General features: G+C 37.7%; 1 protein-coding gene across 2 annotated transcripts in view; it reads left to right on the top strand.

Moving 5' to 3' along the window:
- The first annotated feature begins 3,442 nt into the window (after nt 1-3,442).
- Nucleotides 3,443-6,000, top strand: part of enox2 (ecto-NOX disulfide-thiol exchanger 2) — a 131,559-nt gene continuing 129,001 nt past the window's right edge. For both annotated transcript variants that reach the window (XM_030368136.1, XM_030368135.1), the window contains exon 1: nt 3,443-3,564. The gene's annotated coding sequence lies outside the window, so the exon portion shown is untranslated. The remainder of the gene's footprint in view (nt 3,565-6,000) is intronic.

Genomic DNA, 6,000 nt, shown 5'->3' with positions numbered 1-6,000 from the left:
AGGCCAGATCTGTCTACGGAGCCAACTAAGCAAATAGCAAAATTAAATTGAATTTCCACATCTCGCTGACTAATACAATGGTTCCTTATTTCCCCTTTAAACACAAATATTTTGGCTGTTTTCCGTGGTTGAAGAATGTTCCTGTCTCCAAGCTGTACATTTATAATGCCCTTTATAAATTAAAAAATATCCCAACCTTATATTTGGTTAACACAGAAAAATAAATGTCTCCCTCTGGAACAGTCATTTGAGAAAGTTGGAGGTTTGCCTTGTGGTTCCTTTGAGGTTACAATTTACCATTTAACCACTTAAACATGAAATGGAAAAACACAGACTTAAAAAACAGAGCAGTCATATTAAACTATGAGGTCATCCATTCAGTTGTGTCCATATGCCTGCAATGAAAATAGTATTTCAGTTCTGCACAATTTACAAAACTATACCTTGTTACTATAACATTATTTTGTCATATGTTGCATGTATAACACATAATAATAGTAAAGGACTTTTCTTTTCATAAAAAAAATTGTATGTTGTGAACCCTAGGCTACTGATAGAAGACGTGGAATGAAAGCACAGTAAATCAATACTGACGTAAGATGCTTACTTTGGAATTTCAATTTCCCGTAGCCTAGAACAGTAATTCCACCACAGAGTGTCTCTAGAGTTTAGCCCTAGACTTTAAGGAGGAAAACTGCTTGAGTAGTTTAATAGTTAGAGTGACGCAAGTGTGCTATTTAAATCATTTTTCTCACTCACTGACACATTAGAAGCTATACTGTTATGTTCACTTGAGGCTTTTTGACTCATTTGTTAAATGTGCTGCTGATAGAGAAAATAAATAGGCCCAAATGCTCAAATATGAACCTCAATTCAGTTTTTAACAAGGAATCATTTGAATATTTGAGACATAACTACATCATACCCTGTAATGGTGGAAACTGCGGTAGAAGACACAGCAACAATGTGCAACAATTTGTTAAAGGAACAAGCAATCAAGACATCCTTAAATGCAGACAGATGCATCTGAAATTCTTCCGTTTTATAGTTTGCAGGACAGCGAAATAGTTAATTCAGCAAAGAGCTGCCTAGCTGTTATTCCTGATGCACCACGGTAATCTGAAGTCTTGTCAAGAAAAGAAAACCAAAGTGGTATCCTATTCAGCATAGCTCAGGACAAGAAAAGAAGATCATGTTATACGGACACAATATATGGCTTTGATTTTGTGTAATTGTCAACAGTTGCTCATCATCTCACGGAAAAGGCAATTCCACCCGAGAGATCTCAGTTCCAATTGGCTATGGACAGCCAATGTATTTTCGAGAACCCTGGGTTGCTAGGCTACACGCCGTTTCTTTACGTGAATCAACGTGGGCCGTGCTGAGATTTGTCCAAGCTTGACACGTGTCCTTGACACGTGTTTGGCATCATCACAACCACTATGCACTTCACAAATACTTGGGATGCACAAGAATGGTATATCTAATGAGAAAAGCTGAAGGAGCCGGGTGGAGGAGTCGAACACACAGTAAGCTTGGGGAGATTTTTGACGTCTGCCGAAGAGCACATATTGAATGCTCTTACATACACTTCTGATGAGAAATGTGCCAGGTTTTCTGGGGTTGTCAGAGTCACATGGTGTGGATAATCTCTTGTTGTCAGACTTCTTCTCGGGTGTTTTACTGTGAAGGGCCTGCAGTAGCAAACTGTAAAATCACTTCAGTAAATGCTTGGGAAAAGAAGCAAGCATGACGTTCCCCTACCAGCATTCTGCATTTCCACATTCCTTCTATCCCTTATAGCTACTTATAATTTTCGTGACAAAAAGAAGAATTAATTTTCTGCTCAAGGTCATTTTATATACAAAAACACATGAACCATTTGTATCAATCTTTAGAATGGCCCACCGAGAGTGGAAGCGGTTAATACATTCGAAGGCATTGTGTATCCAGTTACTTATCAGCTGTGTAGGTACTAGTGTGTTGGTGTAGTGAGTGACTATGCGGGTGCATGATTGAACCTCATTATTTTTTGCCCCTATGTAAGCAGCATCTCAGGCATCCCTATGCAACTGTGAAGTCGACACTCTGAGGCCACCGCTTCACTGCGGCAAACCTTCATGACTGACTGATTCGTCAGTCATCATATCAGCCTACTGATATGTCTCTGATATTTGCTTGTTTTTTATTGAATGGACGCATGTCCAATCAAAACAGACATCCCAATACAGTGTAAAACACGGATGAGAGAGAGACAGAGAGACAGACGGACGGACGGACGGACAGACAGACAGACAGACAGTGTGGTAGCTTTGGGCTTTTTTTTTCGCAAATGGTCCAAAACACTTAATGATGTGGGACTGAAATACTTGCTGGCACATATGATAATCCTCGTGTAATGAGAATTCACTAGATGGCCTTGGCTTTGTTTATGCACCATCAGCTCTCCAATAGCTTAGCAGCCAAAACAACATCAAATAACAAAACATAAAGTAGGACGAAGCTACAGTACAGGCCAGGTGGAGGAGAGGAAATCATTGACCCCAATTAAAGTTCTGAACAAATGTGATCTTATAATTAATTATTTCTGGGAGGTTCTTCATAATTAAATGGAATTTAAGTGCTCTTTTTGTTAAATTTGTTTCTTCTGCACATTTATACAAGGGCAGCAAAAGGCTCCTTTTCCAAACTGATAATTATTAACTTTCCTCAGTAGGTCCTCAGGAATCTAAAGGGCCAGATATTTGTTTTATAAAGGAAATTACTCATACTTTACAACATAACTTTAAGCTCACCAATATCACAATATTTGTAATTATATTTTTAGTCAAGGAAAAACGTAAACACTGTATAGCAGGCTACAATCATATTCACAGCTATGGCCGAAACCTATAACATTTGATGTATACTGCACATGGGTTAAACTCAGCCAATTGGTTCTGAAGGTCTATAAATATCAAGAGATTAAGAGGAATTTACCTGCCCAATCTATTGTGATTAGAGTATCAGCTATTCATAATTTGACTGGATGTGAACAGGCACACGCACGCACACACACACACACACACACACACACACACACACACACACACACACACACACACACACACACACACACACACACACACACACACACACACACACGGTATATCTACATATATATATATATACATACACACATATATATATATATATATATATATATATATATATATATATATATATATATATATATATATATATATATATATATATATATATATATGTGTGTGTTTATATATATATACACATATGTATGACTATACGGAATTTAAATAAACATATATATATAATATATCGATATATATATTGAGATTCCAATTCCTATTCTATTTTCAAGGACTGTGTAAAAACCAAAACAAAGAGCACGTGGTAGCTTTCGGCTTGCCGTAGATTCTTCCGCCATAGTGTTGACAGGTCATGTTGCTAACAGCTGGCTACCCTAGTAACCCATTCACCAGAATATATGAGAGAAATACACCTTACACGTCTACGCGGACATCATTGAAAACTATCACATGAAAAGTAAGTGCAAAGATAGACAACGAAGTACATTTTTACCCTTAGTGCGTTTTGTCTAAGAACTTAAATCATGCTAGCACATGATTAATGAGTTAGCCTTGGATGATTAGGATGCACAAGGAAGTTGTTGAAAACTTCATTGTGCAAAGGTAGTTTCACGCAAAAAAACGTTTTAAGATCAGCGTGAGTGCATCATTTAACTCGCTAATTTAACTTGTAAACAGAAGTCAAAGTGCATCTTATAATGAATTGTCTGTTGTCGGTGCAGTTAGCACAACCCTCCTTACAGAGTATGTGGTTAGCGATACTGTCAGCTGGCGATGTGTCCCATCAGGTCTGATCTGCACATTCAACTTTAAATAGAGTGGACACATATTCCCTGCAAAGTTATTCTGGACAGCAATGCGTGTATTTATTTGAACCTAGTCGATAGCTAACATGTGGTGGCTAATCCCCTTCTTTGTCTTTCTCCTCTTTCTGTTTGAAGCGCAGAAAGCTGAGGAGAGACTCTTATCTTTCCTCCCACTTTGTTAATATCGCAAAGGTTTGGTCACATAAAATGGTTACGATAGAGCTAAGTGAGAGAGCTTCTGCATGTTTGATGTTTTAACGGATTACATCTTTGGCTGACTAATATTGCTATTTATGTTGTTATACCTAAGTTGTATTCAAACATTATGTTACGTTACTGACAGTATTTTAAAGTGGATGTTTTTTTAATGTAATTATAGTTTCTAAAAAGCGATAGCTTCTTAGTTACGTCTAACTTTTATCTATGCTAAAAAGTGCATCCTTCATTGGTCAATTCAATATCCACTATATTTACTATGATGCTGCTCCAGATGCAGCCAAATATTACAATAATCAAAACCCTAGGCATAGGGAATATTTTGCCTTTCTTTTCATACTATCAATTTATATCCCGCCTGTGTCATTTTCTGTTTCCAAGTGTGTTGCTGATCAGTTTTATTCTGTTAAAGGCACCCAGTGCAACTTTATGTAAACATTCAATGAAAAATAAACATTCAATTTCAATAACTCCATACCATTACATATCGACATTCAAGGAGCAAAGATGAGACGTCGCTGTGTGGTGAGAACTGATAGAAAATTGTAAACAACAACAATCGCCGGTGGGGAGAAGCCATTTTTCCATTGACTGGAAGCCTGCTTTATTTATTGTAGGTTACAAAAAATAAAGAAAATGGCGGCATTGTTGTTGTTATCGATTTTCTATCAGTTCTCACCACACAACGACGTCTCATCTTTGCTGCTTGAATGTCGGTATGTAATGGTATGGAGTTATTGAAACTTACTACGTGTAAAAAAGACTAGAAATTGAATGTTTATTTTTAAGCCTCGAAAGTTGCACTGGGTGCCTTTAACTATAACATCAACATATAGCCAAGAGCTAGCTCAGTCTTACTTGGTGTCAATTCCATGCTTAAAACAAGAAGAAATAAATAGTTCAGAGTGTTCTTGGCCTACACTAAATTGTTGATGAAAGTCAATGAAAGTCCCTTTATTTATCTCAAGTGAAGGACAGCGATAACCCATGACAGCGGTCTGCAAATAATAGGGCATATCATTGTGGCAGAGCTCTAAATGTCCGAAACATGAGCTTTTGATGAGGATGCCGACGAGTTTACGACGCATTGGAAATGCAGAGGATCATTACCTCCAGCAGACTGCAGGGACAGTCGTTTGCAGTAAGGCTATTATTTTTTCCACTGAGAGATTTTAGGGATTATTGAGTCGTTAATGCTAACCTATTGCTTGGGATATATGGGCTGCCAAAGAGGTCGTGAGAACTAAGTCCAATAATGAGCTAAAACGTGTCTCCACTGGTATTATCCTGAATTTGGACTGCCTGTTTTGCGAACTGCAGCAGCACTGATAGGCAAGGTTAATCCTCCCATTGATTAAAAACCTAACCGTTTTTATTCTGGCTGCACTAATGGTGTCAGAAATGCTAATCATAATCCAGGAATGGGACAATTAGGTAGTTTGAGTTCATGTTCATGTTCTGCAAATTTAATGAAGCGGACCTGATGTTGATACTGGGAGTAGTATTATTGACATCAATGAGAAACTTGTCCGTCACAGCATTACCAGCATCAGAGCTATATATGTCCTGTTATAACCTTGAGTAGGTCAGTCTTGTCAGGATAGTGCAGGACTATACCTTGTCAGCGTCACGTTGGATCCACCCATGAATCCAATGTGGAGGTGTATGTAACTGAGCTGCGTGTTTTGTATAGGGGCAACCGTCTTACAGCACAGAGCCAACTTTGCCCTCTAGGTTTTTTGGAATGCTGTGCTGATGATACTGCCGTGCTGATTAGCATTATTACATTCAAATGACATCTTTATTTTTAAGATATAATACAAAATATACAACATATTATTCTTAGCTATATCCATCTTTATCAATTATTT

Source organism: Gadus morhua, chromosome 10, assembly GCF_902167405.1.
Source record: "Gadus morhua chromosome 10, gadMor3.0, whole genome shotgun sequence".
Taxonomy (NCBI): domain Eukaryota; kingdom Metazoa; phylum Chordata; class Actinopteri; order Gadiformes; family Gadidae; genus Gadus; species Gadus morhua.
Note: the sequence above shows the minus strand (reverse complement) of the source record. Positions and strands in the feature narration are given on the sequence as shown.